The 23581-nt window shown below is 34.2% G+C and overlaps 1 pseudogene; it reads right to left on the bottom strand.

Moving 5' to 3' along the window:
- The window catches only part of LOC143634767 (putative UPF0481 protein At3g02645), a 29035-nt pseudogene extending 8806 nt beyond the window's left edge, over positions 1-20229 (bottom strand).
- Positions 20230-23581: the final 3352 nt, after the last annotated feature.

Raw genomic sequence — 23581 nt, 5'->3', positions numbered from 1 at the left:
TTTTTAACAACCTGAACTTCTTAGAAAGTATTAGAACGTTTAAAGATGTTCATTGTTTTTTGAACACCCAGAACTTCATTGAACGTATTAGAACGTTTAAAGATACTCTTTTTTGGTCAGAACGTTTAAAGGTCTTCAGTTTTGTTTCAGAACGTTTAAACATGATATTTTGAACCCTCTTTATCAAAATTTCTAAACTTTTTTTAACAACCTGAACTTCTTAGTAAGTATTAGAAAGTTTAAAGATGTTCATTGTTTTTTGAACACCCAGAATTTCATTGAACGTATTAGAACGTTTAAAGATACTCTTTTTTGGTCAAAACGTTTAAAGGTCTTCAGTTTGTTTCAGAACGTTTAAACATAATATTTTGAACCCTCTTTATCAGAAATTCTAAACTTTTTTTAACAACCTGAACTTCTTAGAAAGTATTAGAACGTTTAAAGATGTTCATTGTTTTTTGAACACCCAGAACTTCATTGAACGTATTAGAACGTTTAAAGATACTCTTTTTTGGTCAGAACGTTTAAAGGTCTTCAGTTTTGTTTCAGAACGTTTAAACATGATATTTTGAACCCTCTTTATCAAAATTTCTAAACTTTTTTTAACAACCTGAACTTCTTAGTAAGTATTAGAAAGTTTAAAGATGTTCATTGTTTTTTGAACACCCAGAATTTCATTGAACGTATTAGAACGTTTAAAGATACTCTTTTTTGGTCAAAACGTTTAAAGGTCTTCAGTTTGTTTCAGAACGTTTAAACATAATATTTTGAACCCTCTTTATCAGAAATTCTAAACTTTTTTTAACAACCTGAACTTCTTAGAAAGTATTAGAACGTTTAAAGATGTTCATTGTTTTTTGAACACCCAGAACTCATTGAACGTATTAGAACGTTTAAAGATGCTCTTTTTTGGTCAGAACGTTTAAAGGTCTTCAGTTTTGTTTCAGAACGTTTAAACATAATATTTTGAACCCTAATCAGAGCTCGATTGAGTGCGTTATTTCTGCAATTCCATAATCGATTGATGATTCTAAAGCCTCTTACACATCAATTCGATTGATTAAATCATCAGTTATGGTGTTTATTTTGGTCAGAACGTTTAAACTTTGAGCAGAACGTTTAAACATGAACTCTAATCATAGCTCAATTAAGTGTGTTAATTTGTATTTTCATAATCGATTGATGATTCTAAAGCCACTTACACATCAATTCGATTGATTAAATCATCAATTTTTGGTCAATTTGAAGATTTTTAATGTTCAGGGGCGTTCTATTTCAATTTTGGTTTTTGACTTTAGAAATTTCATACTTTAAGCTGTGATTAGAGTTTAGAAATTGGATTAGATTGAGCGACAAGTTCCGAATTTGGATCAGAGTTGATTTGTAATCGACGAATTTTGATCGCGAACTATTGTTGGGCTATTTACAAAATTGTCACCGCGCGTTTTTTAATCAAACGCTCTGGAATGTCGCGTACCTAATGTATGATAAGTCATTATTGTACGTTAACCCACCCCTATATAAAAGGTGATAAAATACATTCTTATAAAATAAATTAATTAGTTGATATATATATATATATATATATATATATTTTTATGGTAATTATAAAAGTAAATTAACCCATTAAATATATTTAATTAAATTTATATAGATCTTAAGAAAACTCTAACAAAATGTATTATTTATATATACACATGATTATAGTGTTTATAAGCTTCGGGGAAAACACAAAAAATATTGTCGGCTTTTATAAAATATATTTTATTTGTCGATTATTATCATTATTATTAGTTAAAATATATTATTAAACCCAAATATGCCAAAAATAACAAAAACTGGACGGCTAGGACTCGAACCCAGAACTAACCAGGGTGCACCAGCCAACTACTGGGCTGGTGTCTAACCTGGTTACAACTTATGTTTAAACATTTATAAACCAACAAAATTGAACCCCCAATTCATATAAACCGTAGAAAACCCAATTCGATTAATCCGTTATTGTTAGTCCGATTTGTGCTAGGGCTTTTGTTAATTGATCAGTGGCGATCAATACTCACTAAATAATTACGTCAAACGATGCTGTATAAAGGATTAATTGAGAGAAACAGAGCGGACCTAACGCGATGAGGAACAGACACACAATCAACGATTATACTTCAATTGTGTTGAGGGTTAATAACGGCTAGGGTTAGGTGATTATGTCTGGAAGTTTAGTTGTGTTTATATAAACGTTTATATGTATAACGATTTAGGTTTGGGGTCGGATAGATGATATTAGGTAACACGAATCAAATCGATCGAATTGGCTTAATTATATTGTCGGTTTAGCCGATTTTAGAATGTATAATATGATACTTGATTCAATTTCTATAAACACTACGAAAAGTAAGGTACAAGAAACCTCAATTACAATTGGGTATGATCAACGGGTCTTGGGTTAGGGTTTTGGATCCGAATACGGGTTTGGGTACCAGTAGGGCTGTTCAAAAAGCTCACGGCTCGAAACTCGCTCGAAAAAAGCTCGGAGAAAGCTCGCTTGAAATTGGCTCGGTTGTAAACGAGTGCCTAGCTCGACTCGATTTCTAAATGAGCTGAGCCAGAGCTAGCATCGGCTCGACTCGAGCTCGCTCAATAGGCTCGCTCGATTGGCTCGAACTATTTTAATTTAATTATATATATATATATATATATATATACATACATGCATATAATTATCGAGCCGAATTATTTTAACACATGGGCTTTTCTTTAATCCAGCCTAATTTCATGTCTCAATCCACGGTCCATATTCATAATTCCATATGCTGAGTAACTGAGAGATGGGACTTCACAGTTCACACACTCAATAATCAGTATACGTTCCATTTTCCACCATAACCTTGGCCGCTCATATTCACCTCCGCCATCGGCCACCCCTCATAGATAATACTTCTCTCCTTAATTTTGTATGTGGCTTGGTTTAGACTTGTTAAACATATTTTGCTTTCGATGGTGTTATTATACGTATTTATTTAGTTTGTATTTGGTTGGTGTTGATCTCAACGTCATATTTATTTAATTTGACTTGATGGTTGCATATAATTTTTATTATTACAGGTAAACTCGAGCCAAATCGAGCCGAGCCAAGCCGGCTCGATTTAAAAGTGAGCCGAGCTTGAGCACAAATTTTTAGCTCGATTAAGAGCTCAAGCCGAGCCAGCTCGATTGAATATCGAGCCGAGCTTGAGCTTGCCTTGGCTCGGGCTCGGCTTGGCTCGTGAACAGGCCTAGGTACCAGATTGTAATGGATTATAACATAATTTTTCACTTTAGACCCTAAGGTTTGAGGATGGAATTAATAAGGGTTAAAAGTTTAAGTTTGGGATATTTTTGCCAAACTTTGAAAGTTATAATTGTATAATATATAAATAAATAAGAATAATATTACAATAATGAATTAACTCGATAAATGCGATAGAATTTCCTGAACATCGAAATAGGCCGGGTTTTAATATAAATATTAATTTCAGAAAGTCTGAGTTGTTACAAGTAAGAGGTTTTTATAATGCAATTTTCGGATAGTGAGGTCATATATGTCTTGAAGAATAAAAAATGGGATTTGGTTTTCTGGCAACACTAGCCATCCAGAGCAATATTCCTATTGCGCAACTGGTTGTCTGTAAATAAATTGCCAACTATTAAATGATTCTTGATAAATTTAAGTATGAAACAAGCATCCATAAGCATCATTTAAACAAGTTCATGATCAGTTACAGCTTCATTCCAAAATAATATGTCTTGAGTTTTTTTTATTGAACCCCTCACCTTTTGCACACATTCTTTCATTATTTTCTCTTTGGAACCTACTTCAGACAATAGCACACTTAGATAAGTAGCTTTATTATTTTTCATTGATTTCAAGTTTCTTTGGCCTTTGTGGAAAGGTCCAATAGAGAACACCCAAGGGGTGAACGATCTAGGGTTGACTTCTCTTAGCCTACTAGGAACCATGTAAATAGGTGAAAAATTAACGTTGACAATGTAAAAGGTTTTCGAAGGCTAGATCCACTGGTTCGATTTCCTCAATAGAAAATTTCTGAAAAAGATATAAATCTAAAGGATAAGAGGCTTATAATTGAGATTGTTTATTATGTCAATAAACATCAGTATTTTTATATAATAAATAAAACAAAACCATAAATCGACAGTGACATAGATGTAAGACCAAAGGGTCTACCGGTGACAGCAACACCAACGGTATAAGCACAATTACATGTGTTTCTGCCCATGTTTGGACACGTGGCAAAATGAACTGGTTTAGAATAAGGGAAAACCCTTCATTAGCTAGTAAGGATAATATAGTCTATCAACAATTACCAAACTAATATGTAAGGCCCCGTTACCGGTAGCCCTACTTTCGTGTTGGATTTACTCATAAACGCAGTTCTAAATATCAGAGATAATTAAAACATTCGCGGAACATTAAAAATATTCAAACCATTACATTCCATAACCATAATTCTGGTCTTATCGAGCATTCATAGTCATTTAAAAACAAAACATAGTCTTTTAAAATAAAACATCATAGCAAAATCTTTAGATGCCAGCTTCGTCCAACTTTGCCATGTGTCCTCCTCAAGCTACCTGCCTCATTCTACTCACCTGCGTGCATACTAAAAGTCAGTTACGCTGAGTGAGTTCTAGTTAATCACATAATCATACAATACCTTCTTACATTTCATACTTAACCTCTTAACTTTCTTTCATACACGTATAAGTGCATATACTTTCATTCTTACTTTCATACTTTCTATACATACATAATCATACGTTTTAAAGAGCCTTTCGCCCTATAACCTCACAAATATTATAAGGGTCTGGTCCCTAACATCACAGATATTATAAGGGTCTGGTCCCTAACATCACAGATATTATAAGTTTCTGGTCCCTAACATCACAGATATTATAAGGGTCTGGTCCCTAACATCACAGATATTATAAGGGTCTGGTCCCTAACATCACAGATATTATAAGGGTCTGGTCCCTTTGTTTCGTATAACTGCACCATACCTGTTCATACATGCTTTCCTTGACAATACGTGTAATCTCCGAAGAGCGTTCACGTACCATCATCATAACATACATACATTATGCATACATCATATATTCATACATACATCATATCTCTCATCATACTTATCAATCATGTCTTAACTACCACCTGACGGTTCATGCAATATCCGAAGATCGTTCACGCACCGTCAAGCAATCATCATACGTAAATCATACAAGGTATACACTTATCACTTAAGATAAGTGTATTCACTATCACATCGAGTATGCACACAGCCCCGAAAACATAACAAGGAAGTGGGGCTAGAAACTCACCTCAAGGCGGTTGCGTTCACCGTTTACGGTTATCCCCTTCATTAGCTGTGCGCGACTAACTGTATAATAATTATACGTATCAATAACTATCACTACACATATCGTCTTTCTAGTTTAATTATTACCCTCAACGAACGGGGGTCCGGGGGCAGCGCCCCTGGCAACGGGGTTCTAGGGGCGGCAGCCCCTAGCGGGGTCCAAGGGGCAGAGCCCCTGGCTGGGGTTAAGCTGCCAGGCCAGCTTGGAAAAATTTTATTTTCATTAACTGTCTTAACACATTTTCCATTAGCATTTTGAATCATTGAATAATATGCTACTTAAAAGTTCAAGGGCTTATTTGTAATTAAATCATTCTTTTCTAAGTCCAGGGACCATTCTGTCATTCTGTTAAACTTCTAGTTCGTTACTTATCCTTAACGAACTGACTTGCCATGACGAACTGGTTCTTGTAACGAATTAGAACCTTTAACGAACTGGTTACTTACACGAATTGGACTTTCTAATTCGTTATCTCCTTTAACGAACTGGTCATAACGAATCAAGGGTAATTCGTTACCCTTATCCCTTAACGAATCAGAGACGAATCATAGGCGAACTAGGGCTAGTTCGCTGTGCCCCCTTATGCGAATCGACTAACGAATCACCCTCAGTTCGTTAAGTCCCCATAGCGAATCACCCTCAGTTCGTTAAGTTCCCATAGCGAACTAGGGTTAGGTCAGGAATGTCAGAACATTCCCTGACATTCCCCTTAACCTCTTACCACTATTCCGGCGCCGCCTTTCCGGCGCCGCCTTTGCCGGAAAGCCGCCGGAAAACCGCGAACACGTCGGTTTAACTCGTTTTTCACCGTTTTTCGTCCCGTTCGATCCAGATCTGAGCTAGGGTGACCCCTAAGCTCACCATAGGTTCGGTTTATACCCGATTCCACCCGGATCTCGTGACTTAAACGGTTTAACGGTGTCGGCTCGTCGTTTCATGATTATATCTAACGGATTTAAGTTCCTAAAACAAAATACTATCATACCTTGGGTCGGGATCCGTTTCTTCTTCTATATTTCGGCTAGAGTGAGAGAGAAACTAGAGAGAGAATCTTAAGTGTGTGTTTTGGATGGTGTAAGGGATATGTGTAAATGAATTAAATGGAGGATTAAGGGTATATATATTTTTGATAATGGGCTTAAGCACATGGTCTTTCCTTCATTCCTCCATAACCCAAGTCCATAACCCATATCCATTTACGCAACACTAGTCCATCTCGTATTCTATTAAACTAAACCGATAACGACCCGCTATAAAATAAACGAACTTTATTTTATTAATATAACCGAAAGTAGGATGTTACATAATATATAATAGGGTATAATTAATATTTTGATCTATTATAATATAAATGTTTATAATGGCCACATATAAATATATATATATTATTGTATATTAATTATTAACTAGGGTCTTTGAATAATAAGTTCTTGGAAACTTAGCAGCATGTCGTTGGTGATGCATAATTGATTTTTCTCCAATACACATTCAATAACATATATCGGATCTTGTGGAGGGATGGTCATAAACCACCCTCAAAATATCTCTAGTTACAAAGGCAAGGCAAAGCCGCCTGATCGCAGGACTCAAAAGGTAAGGTCATAAACCATCCGCAGAGTATTACAAGTTAGAGAGGCAAGGCAAAGCCAGCTGATTACACATTAAACCAATCATAGGTTGCCAGTGCCATACCGAAGGGACAGAAGGACATAAGGCAAGCGACATAGAAGCCAATCACAGTCCAAGATCCTGATAAGGATCACGATTACACGTTAAACCAATCACAGGTTACCAGTGCAATACCGACAGAAGACACTTGTCTCCATACGCCAGCTAGTACGTCCAATCAAAAACCTCTAACGTGCTCAACCATAGGAATAAATGGTTCGATTAAGACGACAGCTAGACAAATCCGTCTAAACCCTTTTGGCTATAAATACCCAGGCAAGACCAACGGTAAAGGGATATGCACAATGTCACTCAAAATGATTATTGCATGTATTGATATTGGATCTCACGTCGAAGGGTGGTTACGAGAAAAAACCCTCATTCCCTTCTCGTAACGAGCTCACAGTGTTCTGTTTTGCAGGTTGAACCGATAACAACTCAAAAGACCAGTAATTGATATACCACTTGGTCGAGATACTAAGCTAATTGATGTAGCCTAAAATATGCATATTATAATATAACTAATTCCTATACTTTTAAGTAATTTGAGCTATGTTTTAATTGAATATTACTCTTATTTGGTTCTAATATGGATTTTAAAGATTTCAAGAGTCAACGAGCTAAATTAGAGTAATTAACTAAACTTGAGACCAATGAGTGAATATATATATATATATATATATATATATATATATATTACCGAATAATTGAATATATATATATTACCATTATTATTAATATCATTAACTGTTAGTTATTTAAAATCCTAAGCATCACGTTGAAATTATTATAAACTGGTAGAACTATCCCGCGCTTCGCGGAGGGTATTTGATTGGTATAAGTTCGGTTAAAAACGCAGATAAAAACATGTTGAGGGTATGTTCAGAAATCACGTAAATTTACGTACGTTGTTGTATAGTAAGATTTCAGAATCTAATTAGTTAAGTATTTTAATTAACAAAAATATTAAGTTTAATAACTAAATATAATATTAAATTCACCATTCTAAAAATTATTTTGTTAAATAATACGAATATAGTAATATCAAATTCCGATATCTTAACCTCATCGTTATGGCTTGCACTGTAGAAAATGCTTTATCCAAAACTAAAGGAATTAAAATGCAAACCTTACAAAAAAAATAAATGATGTTGCATCCGAAACTACATGGAATAAATGTGGAAACGATAAACTTCTACTATAGAATTCAAACATAATCAAAAGGAACAAAAAATATAACATCCAAAACTGTAAAAAGTAAATATGCCAATATTAAACTTCTACCATAGCAAAATAGGCTTGCTATTATATATAAGGGTGTTTGGGTGAGCTTTTAAAATTGATTTTTTGCTTATTTGATTTTCTAAAAGCAAAAGTAATTTTGAAAAGCTCCATTTTGAAGCTTTTGGAGGAGCTTTACAAAACATCTTTTGCTTTTCAACAAACAAATAGCAAATAAACCACTTTTAAAAGCTCAACCAAACACCCCCATAGTACTATAATGTTATTTTATTAGTTCAATTCAAATAATATAATTGAATGTATAACACATTTTATTTGTGGTGTTAGTAGCAAGTGCAATTACTATTTTAGAGCTATAAATGTTTAATTTATTTTGCACAACACATGACAGAGACTAAAATCGTTAACATGTATATTCACATGGGCTAAACAAAGTTTATTTTGCATAGCAAATGGCAGGGGCTATAACTGTTTACAAGGGCTAAATATGCATTTATAAAACTTTACTGTAGCAGCACCTTTTCGTTTAATATATAGTGTAATGTAATATGATGTTTAGTTCTTTCTAATAATGAAATCATTAAACTTTAATTTTATAATATTAATAAATATTTTAATGTTTTTTTATGTGGACAGTGGCACAAGAAGTTATGGAGCTTATTTAATTTTGTGGGGCAATAATTATTTGGATTTTAACGAGCCCATTAGAACTTCAATAATAAACCCATTAGGGAAAAAAATGATACGTACAAGTAGCAAGAGAGGAGGCAGCCGCAAGAGGTGAATATTATTCTCTGACGGCTGGGCCCCAGGGCTCGACAATTATTGAAAATAGATAGAAGTAGAAAATTAGAGCAGGAGACTCTTGGGGTTGAGGACGTGAAGACAAGAACAACACAAGGGATATTATTACGGGCGACGCAAGGCAGAAGAGTCATCTTGGAGCAAGGATACAAATTCATTCAACTATTTGGTTTGAACCTTTTAGTTATTTATTCCTTCGGTTTTTGTTATAAACTCAGAATATTTTGTGTTTGCGTTTATTATTACGAGTAACTAAACTTGTTAGAACTACCTAGGTTTGGTTAATTGACGATAATTCAACGATTGTTTTGGGTTGATTAACGAACATATGATTGATTTTCTATTGTCAAGTTCATACTATTATGATTTTATTCTATGATTTCTATTGAGTTTGTATAATATTATATTAATTAAACCGCGTGTGATTTTATCTTTACATGAATTAGTTTTGTGTTTGGTTTAAGATTGCATGCTAGATTGATTACTTGGTGTTTCGGTTGTTTGTGGTAGACGTCACCGTAGGGTTTGGCTGGTTATAGTTGATTATCTCAGTAGTTCATCTCCTTTTAGTCGGACCAACACATTAGGAGTTGGTTTATCTCTTTGGTCTAGTCAATTTAGATAGCCGTTGCGAGACTCGGCCAATTTTCTAGCCATTAATTAGGTTAATTTGAAAGCCAATATATTTAACCTTTAATATTGAACTACCCCTTATTCCCTAGGTGTAACATTCGTTACTTTTCAAACCCGAAAATCCGACCCGTTTTAAATTTTCAGTTTTTATTTATCAATATATGTATAAAAACATATTATAATATCCAACTCCATAATAAAATATACATTCAACATTTCTAATCCCCGATGTGACACCCGGCATTTTCAGTTAAATCCTGTTGACTGTGTCAGTAAAGCCAGTTAGTTCTGTTTAACTATGTTAATGAACTCTCATGCATATAGTGTCATGTATGCATACATTGGGTCAGTGGTGTCGTTGGTGACCTAAGTGAGAGAAACTAGTTATTGATAACTAGAATAATAAACTTGTCACACGTGTTATAATAAATTTGTCACACATGATATGTTACATGTATTATATGTGGTGGGTGAAATTGTGTTACATGCTACATGATTAGTTGTTGTATACTTATATGTTGTTGGAGAAATGAATAATCAAAATAACATAAGCTATGATATATTACATGACAAGTAACAAAAAGACTAGTACACAACATATGGTTACTAGAAAATGTTTATAATAGAATGTAACATGTCACATGTAATAAAAGCTGACATAACCTAAAGTTTAATAAAATTAATTATGTCTTAATGATTTTGTTAATGATGAGTAAATAACAATTAAGGTTATAACTTTTCTTTTTCTTCCTTTTGGCCGTCCATATCACATCACACACACATACATTTTATTTTTCTAAAACACTCTCAAAATATCATAATCAAGTTGGGCGATTCTTAGAACAAATAGTGATATAGCATTGATCAAGCTAGTAAGTAAGCATGGTTAATATATATTTTGTTTATGTTTCTTTGATTTGGGATTTTGGGATTGAGTATCCAAACACATGTAATCATAAGAAATAAAAAGATGATCAAGTTGATGGTTTTAAAAGAAATTGTGCGTCTTGTCATAAACGAAAATATGGAAACCTTTTGTACATAAATATTATTTTATAAATCAGTAAAATAATGAAATACATGAGATTTGGTTATAAAAAAATGGTTCCTTGATGATTAAGAATCATAAGGATATAAGAATCATAATTTTTGTGACTTTTGGTTTGAATCTTCTTGTTGACAGATTCTGTGTTTTAGATTGTAGATTGTATAACTTGATGATAAGTTGGTGTTTCTGATTTATTTATGATACTATGATTAATTACTTTGAATCTAGTTTTCATAAAGACAAAAATCATAATTTTTGGACTTTGTTTGACTAGTTTTTATTAATTTACAAAATTGGGTTGCAATCCTGATTGAAAGAGAAATTTTCTGAGCTGTGTAGTAAATTGTATAACTTGAGATTTAAAATAGATATGGGTGTTATTCCACTTCTAGAATGTTATAAATTGAATTAGAAATCCAATCCATTTGGTCTTGCATCAGTTGGACATAAATGGAATATTTAGCAAATATTTACATTCTGTTGTGCTGATAAGGTAGCTGAAAATAAGTTTCTGTAGTGTATGAATTTTCATGATGTTTGTGAGTGTTCAAATATTACAAGAAAATTTTATGTTGTTCCTAATACTTGAAAGTATCTGTGGGAATTATTTGGTAAATTATTTGCATGTTTTGGCTGGTTAGAACAATAGGTTTTGGTGACTTAAAACCTGCCCAAATTTATCCAGCATGTTGTTTGGTAAAAATAGTTGTAGTTTGTACAAAGATTGTTGTTTTACATTGGAATTTGACTTTATTGGTCAACTTGAAATTATTTGACTAAATTCTTGGTCTTACTTATGAGAAATGAAATTGGTAAAAGTGTGACTTAGTCATAGGGTTGCATGAAAAATGATTAACTGCAAATTACATAATCGATTGTTAGGTTGCGACTATGAATATCTTATGATTATTTTAAGTCTAGATAATTGGTCAAAAGCCACCAACAGGTCGTCGGTCAACATTTAGGGTCAACATTCAATATTTTGGTAAACGGTCAACAACTTGGACCTTTTGGTCAAAAGTCAACGGAAAGTCAAACTTTGTTCAAAGTCAACGGAAAGTCAAACTTTGGTCAAACTTTTAATAATCCGTGGGATTGTTTGGATACTAAGGATTCTAGGAATTGATTAGAAAATACTTATAGTGCTTGTATGAATATCTACATTTTATAAGTCGTCAGTTAATATTAATTTTTATGCTTTTAATTCTAGTTCGTGACGTTCAATTGCTTCGATTTCATTTACGCACTTTCCGTTTTATTTCAAGTTTGTCTTCAACATAAAGGTGAGTTTCTCACACCCCCTTTTACCCTTTTTAACTATTTTGGGGGTAGTATATATATCCTATCAACAATTCAATTTCGTTTACTCATTATTTACAAACTACAATTCGCTACATGGACTTGTGTGTTTACTTGCTACTTGCTACAAATTACTTGCTCATGGATTACTTCAATATAGTATGATCATACGCCCCCCCTTTGCACTCAATACATTTGTTGTTATGAGTGGAAAAGGGCCTCATTATCCGAGTACGTTGGTGCACAATCCCAACTGGAAATGACCTTACTTTCGCTTATCTGACTACGCTGGTGCACAATCCCAGTTGGAAAGGACATTACTTGCTGAATTACACTTGTTCATGGAATTGTATGATTTTTATTTACGTATATCAAACTGTGAAAGCTCACCAACTATTCATTTTGTTGACTTTATTTTATATATATGTTACAGGTACAATTATTAGAGGATGAAACATAGAAGACACTAGGACTTAGGTTATATTAATAAATGGACAAGTTGTTAATTGTTCTTGTATTTTCTTTGTATTACAAACTTGTGTACTTGATGTTTAAATTAATTAATGATAATATCGTCACTTAATAGTTTCACATGTGTTTTGAGCAATCTGTACGTCACACTCGGGCGTATTCCGTTTTAGCCGGGGTGTTACAGATTGGTATCAGAGCCGTGACTATAAGATTGGACATTAGACGTAGTGTTCTAGTTGGTTATAGTTTATTTGCTTAATTGTTTAGGTTGCATGATTAGAAATTATGTGAGCCTAATATGATTGTTCAATGCACATTATTTCGTTATTATTGATTTGTTTATGCCTCATGTACGCAAATACTATTATACTGATGATTCAATTTCTTCAAATACTTTAATTACACAAGCACACACAAGTCCAAGACTTATGCCTAACGCAAAGATTTTCAATTTCAATAATCAGATTTTCGATTTTTGGTTGCCCGATATTTCTTCCTCTTAAAGATGGTTCGTTATGGCGGGTATGTAGTAAACTGTAAGGGGACGCGCCTGTTTTCCGAAACTCTTGACACCAAAGTTATTAAAACCTAAGGATAAGCAATGCGTATAAATCCCAATCAGACGCGGGACCCGGTTGCACCTAGAGAGTTAGGAAAGAGCATGAACTCTATTAAGCCAAAGCATACCACTTTCAACGCCATTTGAATCACAATTTTAAGTTTCAAACATGACCATGTTCTCTTGGTGAAAAGAATATGGTTGCACTCATGTATGTTTTACAATGTGTTATAACTAGAAGTCTGTACACGAATACCCAGCTTTTGGTTCGATTTAATTGCGCATTTTTATACGAGAACAGTTAAGTTTAAAAATTTTATGACACGTTTTCTTTATTTATACGTTCATTTACGGCCACGTTCATTTACGGCTTAAAATTTTAAAAGTTCGAAAAGTAATAACCGAATTTCAAACGATTACTTTATTATTTTACTATTATGTTTTAGAATTGAAAAAAAAATCGAAAAGTCATGTTCATGAACACTCGATTTTCAATTCGATCACTAATTATTGTTAAGTTTAATATGTTTTACATATGATTATTCAATAATTTATGAGGTTTTCGTTTATTAAAAGAGAGAAACTCATGACGTTTCATGGGAATTCCAACTTTGATTTCAAATTTGTTTCATACTATTTATTTTCTTTACTTGTTTATATTGATGTATCTATTAGATGTTTTCATACTTACGTCCCAAGTCACGCGAATTCTTCACGTTTCGTATCATGCCTCCTCGTTGTTCCTAGTTGTTACACTCAACTCACAAAATGACAATCCAAGTGATCAAGCAAATTGGCCTTCGCGATCCCGATCACCCCAAGTTTAACCACACCCACCTTCATCACTATAGTAAATTCAAATTCAAACCAGCACCATTCTTGGAAACGCAAGCTAAACGCTACCGAAAAGCCTCGCGCTGAAACACACCCTTTCTACAGTATGTGTAAATCCCATCACTTACTTCCCTGAAACGTTGATATACTTCAATCTGTGGTAGATTCAATTACCACTTATTGCTAAAACCCACCCAAACTCAACGTCACTCACCCATCTGCAAGACCTGTACCTAACCATTTGTCTCAATCACATGTTAGACCTCATGCTTCAAGCCTACTATCATTGTGGTGACCCTAGCACACCCGCTATACTTTGGAAGGCCTAACTTGGTTCCGCCATGCAATATCCTAACCCCTCATCCTTTGTCGACCTTACACGATTTTCCGGTTTCAATACTTAGATCTTTACAAAAATCATCTAACTCGTCTATATTTTCATTTGCATACTTTCCTATATTTTATCTCTTTTACTAACACCTCGCGCTTAAACCCAAATCCTTGGTTGTTTTTAACTTTCAATCAAATGATTTTCTTTAAAAAGGATTTATTACCTCTATTACTATTATTATTATTAAAGTTATTAACATCATTATTAATATTACTACTACCATTATTATTAGTACCATTAGCGTCATCATTATTTTTATTACCATCATTATCAATATTATTATTAATAAAATTTATTAGTACTATTTATTATTATTAGTAATATTATTATTATTAGTACTATCGTCACAACTAATAACAATGTAATTATTTATTCAATCCATTTTTAAAGTAAATTTTTTGTTCCAAACAAGTCTTAAGCCCTTTAAGTCTATTTTTCATTCAACAAGTCGGATACCTTGACAATCATTTCTTTCTTTTCTACCTAGGCCGCAGGCCAAAAGAAAACATTTGTTTTTATGTGAAAGTTTCATAAAATTTGCAAGTCTTTGCGATAGCTAAAAAAAAAACTTTTTGTCTAAATAAATTTTATTTCACCATTAGATTTAAAAGTATCACGATTTACAACAGATTTTTGTAAATTAAAATATATGTTGTATCCTTTCCTTTCTTTCCCCTTCGATAACGCCAGTGAGTTTCGGCTAAGAAATCATGGCACCACCCCCTCACGTCAACCTTTCATATCCCAAACAAACCGACACTTGAGAAGACAAACGTCGTAAGCTACATTTACTTTTCTTTATTTTCTCCTTCACGTATGCTTCGAACTTACCCAAAGTGATTTTTATCTACTTCTTTATAATATAGTTACGAAGTTTATTTTATTGTTCATTAATCCTTGGTCCATATTTGTTTGTATTTTTACGAAATGTAAATTGGTACATCATTCTTATTCGCTTTATTAAATCGCTTTACGTTTGTTATTTTGAATTCTGTGATCTATGACCAATTTCCCATCAACGTAACCGTTAAGTGGAAATTGGGACTATGAACATGTATGTGTACATAGTTACCTAATAGAAACCGTTTTTTTTTTTTATTTCTACATTTGAGTATTCGTGACCGGTTCTCTCCAAACGAATTCGTTTACTTAGAACCGGGACTGAGTCCCATTTACATACTGAGTTTATGTTATGTTATTTTTACACAAATTGTTTTGGTGATTCGTTTGCTTCTCTTCCACGCAACGTTTTATTCGAACAATTTGTTGTTCTTGACTTCATCAATCTGAGACAAATGCTTTATTTTGATTTCGAAATTCTAATTATTTACCTTGATTTGCACAATGTTACTATTGGAAATTTCCTTTTTACAAACTTAACCGATTTTTTTTATATTAAATTTTTGTTTATCCATTTCATTTCTAGTTATTATCAATTTACATGTTTGCAAGATATAATTGTTTATTCTCAACGTTGCCATTGGTCACGTCGATTTTTAATTGGAGATTTTCTTTTTTTTTTAAACGTCATGATATTTTGATACTTAAAAGTTTCGTTCCTTTAAGCTATTCTTAAACCCAATGCGTTAACAATTTACATGTTTATATTTCATTGGTTAAATGCTACGTTTGTTTGCCACATTATTCTCAACCCCGTTATTTCAATTACATGTTACGATGTTTATAATTCTAAATGTTTCATTCTTTAATTTCATTATCTCGTTTATTTCGTGTTCGACAACGTTTACTTGCTTTAGACACGATGAATTTATTTACTTAACTTAGTGTTTTCGCGTTGTCCTTGGCCTGAATGGTCTATCAATATGTTTTGTAATGTTTACCCTTTAAATTCATTTTTTTTTTATTTTCAACGTTACATATGAGAATTTTTGTTATTTATGTAAGGTCTATGTCTTAAAACCACACAATATGGGCACGTTATATGGACCATCTGACGATAGAGGTAATTATGGGTCGACACGTAATTATCAAAGTCCTCGCATGGAAGATATAATAAGTCCGGTTGTGTGAAATAACTCGAAACTTGGAATGATTTTTGGGGAACGGGGCAAATACAATATGATAAGGGCATGGTGCATACGCCGCTGGTACATCCTATATATAAGTGTCCTTGTCATATTTTCTATTTGTGGCGTTATCTTGGGTCATTAAAAGATCGGCGTTATTCTATTTTTTTATTATGTATGTATAAAATTGTTTAAACTTCTAACAACTTCGTGTATTAGTTGTTCTCTTTTAAAATTTTATTTTTATTTTAATTTCGGGACCAAATTTACAAAAGTTGTAAGTCCTGTAACATTCGTTACTTTTCACACCCGAAAATCCAACCCGTTTTAAATTTTCGGTTTTTATTTATCAATATATGTATAAAAACATATTATAATATCCAACTCCATAATAAAATATACATTCAACATTTCTGATCCCCGATGTGACACCCGGCATTTCAGTTATATCCTGTTGACTGTGTCACTAAACCCAGTTAGTTCTGTTAACTAAGTTAATGAACTCCCATGCATATAGTGTCATGTATTCAAACATTGGGCCAGTGGTGTCGTTGGTGACCTGAGTGAGAGTAACTAGTTATTGATAACTAGAATAATAAACTTGTCACACGTGTTATAATAAATTTGTCACACATGATATGTTACATGTATTATATGTGGTGGGTGAAATTGTGTTACATGCTACATGATTAGTTGTTGTATACTTATATGTTGTAGGAGAAATGAATAATTAAAATAACATAAGCTATGATATATTAGATGACAAGTAACAAAAAGACTAGTACACAACATATGGTTACTAGAAAATGTTTATAATAGAATGTAACATGTCACATGTAATAAAAACTGACATAACCTAAAGTTTAATAAAATTAATTATGTCTTAATGATTGTGTTAATGATGAGTAAATAAAAATTAAGGTTATAACTTTTCTATTTCTTCCTTTTGCCGTCCATATCACATCACATCACACACACATACATTCTATTTTTCTAAAACACTCTCAAAATATCATAAACAAGTTGGGCGATTCTTAGAACAAATAGTGATATAGCATTGATCAAGCAAGTAAGTAAACAAGTTGGTGTTTCTAATTTATTTATGATACTATGATTAAGTACTTTGAATCTAGTTTTCATAAAGACAAGAATCATAATTTTTGGACTTTGTTTGACTAGTTTTTGTTAATTTACAAAATCGGGTTGCAATCCTGATTGAAAGAGAAATTTTTTGAGCTGTGTTGTATATTGTATAACTTGAGATTGAAAATAGATATGGGTGTTATTCCACTTTTGGAATGTTATAAATTGAATTAGGAATCTCATCAATTGGTATTGCATCAATTGTACATATATGGAATATTTTGCAAATATTTACATTCTGTTGTGCTGATAAGGTAGCTGAAAAAAAGTTTCTGCAATGTATGAATTTTCATGATGTTTGTGAGTGTTCAAATATTACAAGAAAATTTTATCTTATTCCTAATACTTGAAAGTATCTGTGGGAATTATTTGGTAACTTATTTGCATGTTTTGGCTGGTTAGAACAATAGGTTTTGGTGACTTAAAACCTGCCAAAATTTATCCAGCATGTTGTTTGGTAAAAATAGTTGTAGTTTGTACAAAGATTGTTGTGTTATATTGGAATTTAAATTTATTGGTCAACTTGAAATTATTTGACTAAATGCTTGGTCTTACTTATGAGAAATGAAATTGGTAAAAGTATGACTTAGTCATAGGGTTGCATGAAAAATGATTAACTGCAAATTACATGATCGATTGTTAGGTTGCGACTATGAATATTTTATGATTATTTTAAGTCTAGATAATTGGTCAAAAGCCACCAACGGGTCGTCGGTCAACATTTAGGGTAAACGGTCAATATTTTGGTCAACGGTCAACAACTTGGACCTTTTGGTCAAAAGTCAACGGAAAGTCAAACTTTGTTCAAAGTCAACGGAAAGTCAAACTTTGGTCAAAACTTTAATAATCCGTGGGATTGTTTGGATACTAAGGATTCTAGGAATTGATTAGAAAATACTTATACTGCTTGTATGAATATCTACATTTTATAAGTCGTCTGTTAATATTAATTTTTATGATTCTAATTCTAGTTCGTGACGTTCAATTGTTTCGATTTCAATTACGTACTTTCGGTTTTATTTCAAGTTTGTCTTCAACATCAAGGTGAGTTTCTCACACCCCCTTTTTACCCTTTTTAACTATTTTGGGTGTAGCATATATATCCTATCAACAATTCAATTTCGTTTACTCATTATTTACAAACTACAATTCGCTACATGGACTTGTGTGTTTACTTGCTACTTGCTACAAATTACTTGCTCATGGATTACTTCAAGATAGTATGATCATACGCCCCCCTTTGCGCTCAATACATTTGTTGTTATGAGTGGAAAAGGGCCTCATTATCCGAGTATGTTGGTGCACAATCCCAACTGGAAATGACCTTACTTGCGCTTATCTGAGTACGCTGGTGCACAATCCCAGTTGGAAATGACATTACTTGCTGATTTACACTTGTTCATGGAATCGTATGATTTTTATTTACGTATATCAAACTGTGAAAGCTCACCAACTATTCATTTAGTTGACTTTATTTTATATATATGTTACAGGTACAATTGTTAGAGGATGAAACGGAGAAGACACTAGGACTTAGGTTATTTAAATGGACAAGTTGTTAATTGTTCTTGTGTTTTCTTTATATTTCTTGTTACAAACTTTTGTACTTGATGTTTAAATTAATTAATGATAATATCGTCACTTAATAGTGTCACATGTGTTTTTAGCAATCTGTACGTCACACTCGGGTATATTCCGCTTTAGCCAGGGTGTTACACTAGGTTTGTTAGAATTACGAACCTTAGAAGAATTTGTAAGTTTGACACGAACCAAGTAATAAATCATTAGGGTACTTAAAAAAATAACCGTGCTTTATCCTTCTTTCTAGACATTTTTTGGGGTCTTTAGTAAAACTGACCCTGGGGACCTATTTTCCCTTATCATTGTCTAGTTAGATAATATTTAGAACCCGGTTTTATATGTTCATTGTCACCTGAGCGTTGTTGATAGTCGTTAAGATACTTTACCAAGGTGGTTCCCCTTCATCACATTTAAGAGCTCTGTTAGTGGCGTTAAGTCTTCCAGCTAGTTTCGTTAAGTTAAGTTAGTTTAAATTAAATAAAAATAATAAAAATAATAAAATCAATTTGAAATCATTCAGGGCAGGACTTAATTAGGGTTTAGTATCCGAGCCACATCTAGTGTCCTTGAGTTCGATACCTGGACTTCCTTTCTCTTTGCTACACACGACGGGTACATATATATATATATATAGGTTAGGTAGTTTGGCTTGAAATAGGTTAGGTAGTTTGGCTTTAAAGATTAATTGCGAATCGCATTATATATATATATATATATATATATATATATATATATATATATATATATATATATATATATTCGCATATCAAGTTTTTGAGGCCGTTGCCAGAGACACGGTTAGAGGTGATTAGAGAACGACCCGAGTTGGGGACTTGCCTATTTGCTACTTGTTTTAATATTATCTTTAGTTTAAATTAAATTAGATTGTTTTTAGTGTCTTACTTGCTAATTGTTTAATTAGTATAAATTTATTTTTTCTTTTATTTTGTAGTTAGTTAATGTGACGTACTCGCTCCCTAGGACCACTAGAGTTTTCAGGATTCAAAAACCCGAGAGAGAGTTTCATGAGAGGCGCCGTGTCCAGTCTGATAGGAGAGTAGTACCCGAGAGAGAGTTTCATGAGTAAGTGCTCCTTGTTCTCGTACTTCATTTTCTTCATCTATTGTCATTAAGGATATGGGAGGCCAGCCTGATAGGAGAGTAGTTGCCGACTACGGTAAATCGTCCACCACCATTCGGACAAGGATCATCATACCCGTCGCTGATGGAGCTGCAAACGGGAACTGGGTGAGTCCATCCCACGTCGTTAAGTTGATCCGAAGTTCAAACCAGTTTCATGGGCTAGCACACGACGACCCATCTAATCACACTGAGATGTTCGTTCAAACTTGCAATACCTTCAACGTCGGAAATCTTAGCAATGAGTTCATCTATCTCCGTTTGTTCCCATTCTCTCTCACTTATAAATCCTTCTAGTGGGTAAAATCTCTGCCGACTGGTTCCATCACCACTTGGGCTGGTTTGCAAGAAAAATTCATGAACAAATTCTTTCTTCCGTCCAAATCTGCTTGTATCCGCGATGAAATGTGTTTTATCCGAATGAGGGCGGATGAATCTTATTGTGAGGCTTGGGAGAGATTCAATGACCTACTTCTTTGTTGTCCTCATTATGGCCTCGCGACATGGATGCTTGTGGAGAAGTTATATAACGAGGTGGATTCAAACACCTCACTCCAAGCTCAAGTTGACTCGCTAAAGAAAATGGTGAACGATCTCACAGTGAAAAGTGTTGCGAAATGTGAGGTGTGTAGAGGCGGCCATGACACCATCGATTGTCTAGTGCCTTACTGAAAATCAGGAGGCGGTTGACTTCGTCAATAACGCCTTTCGATAAATAACCTCGCCTTCGGTGGTAACACCGGCTGGAAGAATAATTTTCGTGGAGGCCAAACAGATGGCTATCAGCAGCAGCAGCAGCGTCGTGAAAACCTATTCGCATCGAGTGGTTCGTGCCAGGGGAATGCGGAGCAGGGTGATAGTGGTGAGAAGAAATCCTCGTTGGAAGAGATGATGGCAGAAATTCTGAGGCGAGATGAATGTAGCGGACCAACAAACGAGGCGAAATTTGCGGAGCATGACGCGATGTTATAAAACCAAGCCGCGAATTTAGCTAATCTTGAGAGACACGTTTGATAGATCGCTAGTCAATTATCGAAGAGAACACTAGGAAAACTACCAGTACGGGGATAAAATTTCATTGGATAACACGTGCATATACCATCATGACCATAAACGGGGACTTTTCCCGCTTTCCACCAGACGCGGCTCATACTGGCAGCAACGAGAGCTGGGCCCTTGATGAAGCAGCGAGGGGTAGAGAAAATAGTCAAACTCCTATACCAATACGATCCTTGTACTCAATTAAAGGCCGAGAGAATTTGTAACCACCTCCTTTCTTTTTGACGATTGAAGAAGTAGCCATTAACCGATCAAAAACATCGAAGAACGCAGAGAACAAATGAAAAATCTTGGGAAGAAAGAAGATAAAAAAACGCCAAGATAATTGAAGAATGAAAACGACAATGAGTTGAAATCCCCACTTATACCATCCGTCGGCGTAAAGGAGGGGGCAAAGTGATAAATGAGAGCATATTAAAGGTCCAATGGAAAAACGACATGTCACGTGGGGAATTTAAAACCCACGACAAGTGGGAGCGTGGGGTCACACGCCCAAAATGGTGAAGTGGCACCCTGACGTAATGACTGACATGGAAGACGTCAACTCAACCAGACCCCACTAGCTTAGAAGTTCTATCCATATCAGAAGACAAAGTTACAATTCGATTAGCCTGTAGATACCAAAAAGCTCTTAGAATATTCGTAAAAATCTATCGCAACAATAAATAAAATAGTAAATACGGAAGAAAAGATGAAACGTCGTAAGTATGGAGGAACAGAATATATAATAACAAAAACTAACTGTAAAGGCAAAGCAACTGCGTGAGTGATAGAACCAACTACACAAAAGACGACTCAAGGCTTGTGGACATTAATGATAAGAAACAATGACATCTGACTGGAATGAAGCCTGGTCCGAAATCACCACCAAACAAGATGAACAAACATCACATGTAGGTAATGGTTTTGGTCCAGACAACATCCCGATCAAATAATCTATTACAGGAGAGAAGATTAGAATTGGATGATTAGACTACCGCAAAGACAACAATGCAGAAAGAACAAGTCCAGTAAGAATGAAATAAATAAAGAAGGTAACCCCTATTTATACACGCAACATTGATTGAGGTAGTTGACAGCTGTAAACCGTCAACATAAACAACCAATCAGGAAAGGGAACACGATGCGGGAGTATGAACTTAAATGCGCTGCAACGGCAGAGCATTTATACCACACCTGAAATAAATAAAGGGCGGATCGGCATGTATGATAACGTCATCACTACAAATGTGAGTTGTTTTGTCAACCTCTATAATCATACTTCACCCCTACGTGGAATAGACTAAAAATAACGACCCAGACCCCTAATTATTTAAAGTCCAAAATTTCATCCGCACAAAAACAACATAGAAGAAACAATAGACTGAGAGCATGTGGATGTAGGGTTATTACCCAACCACAAAATACCCCAAGTTCCGAAGGTAAAGAAAAGTCGCCTAACCGCGGGACTCAAAAGATAAGGTCATAAATCTTCCGCAGAGTATTACGAGTTACAGAGGTAAGGAAAATCCAACCGATTACGGAACATAAAACGCCATCCGCGAAGTGAGTACTAGCATCACTCACGGAGGAATTCCTTAGCATATCATAACCAGACGAGTTAAGCGGAAGACACATCGTACATAAGAGACAGAAGGGCACAAGGCAAGCGACATAGAAGCCATCACAGTCCAGGATCCCGGTAAGGACCACAATTGCACGTTAAACCAATCACAGGCTCCGTACCATCAAATGACACCTGCCTCTGTATGCAGCTAGTACGTCCAATCAAAAACCTCTAACGTGCTTAGCCAGGGGAATAGAAGGTTCAATTAAGAGGATAGTTGAACCAATCCTTCTCAACTCCTTCAGTTATAAATACCTAGGCAAGACTGACGGTAAAGTGATATGCACTCTGTCACTTTAAACAATTATTACGTTCATGATACTGATTCTCATGCTGGAGGGTGGATACTAAAAGAACCCCCCCCCCCCCTTGTTTCCCTTCTCATAACAAATTCATGATGTTCTGTTTTGTCGTTGAACCAACAACAGCTCATAAAGACCAGTAATCCATACACCACTTGGTCGAGATAATAAGCTAATCCTCCTAGGGTTAGATTGGTGATTTTTAAGAAGTGTAGAAATATGGGAATATATGATATTTATTTGTATTGAAATAAAAAAATCAATAACATGAAGGCCATGAAATGAACTGGCCGCCTTATGAAATCCTAATTTCCACAAGTAAACAAAGATTGTCCTGGGCTGCCTTATGAATTCCTTGTTTCCAC

Source organism: Bidens hawaiensis, unplaced genomic scaffold (genome assembly GCF_021521415.1).
Source record: "Bidens hawaiensis isolate Kalapana, Puna unplaced genomic scaffold, B.hawaiensis_p1.1 tig00007241_1, whole genome shotgun sequence".
NCBI classification, from domain to species: Eukaryota; Viridiplantae; Streptophyta; class Magnoliopsida; order Asterales; family Asteraceae; genus Bidens; species Bidens hawaiensis.
This window is presented reverse-complemented; position numbering and strand designations above follow the sequence as displayed.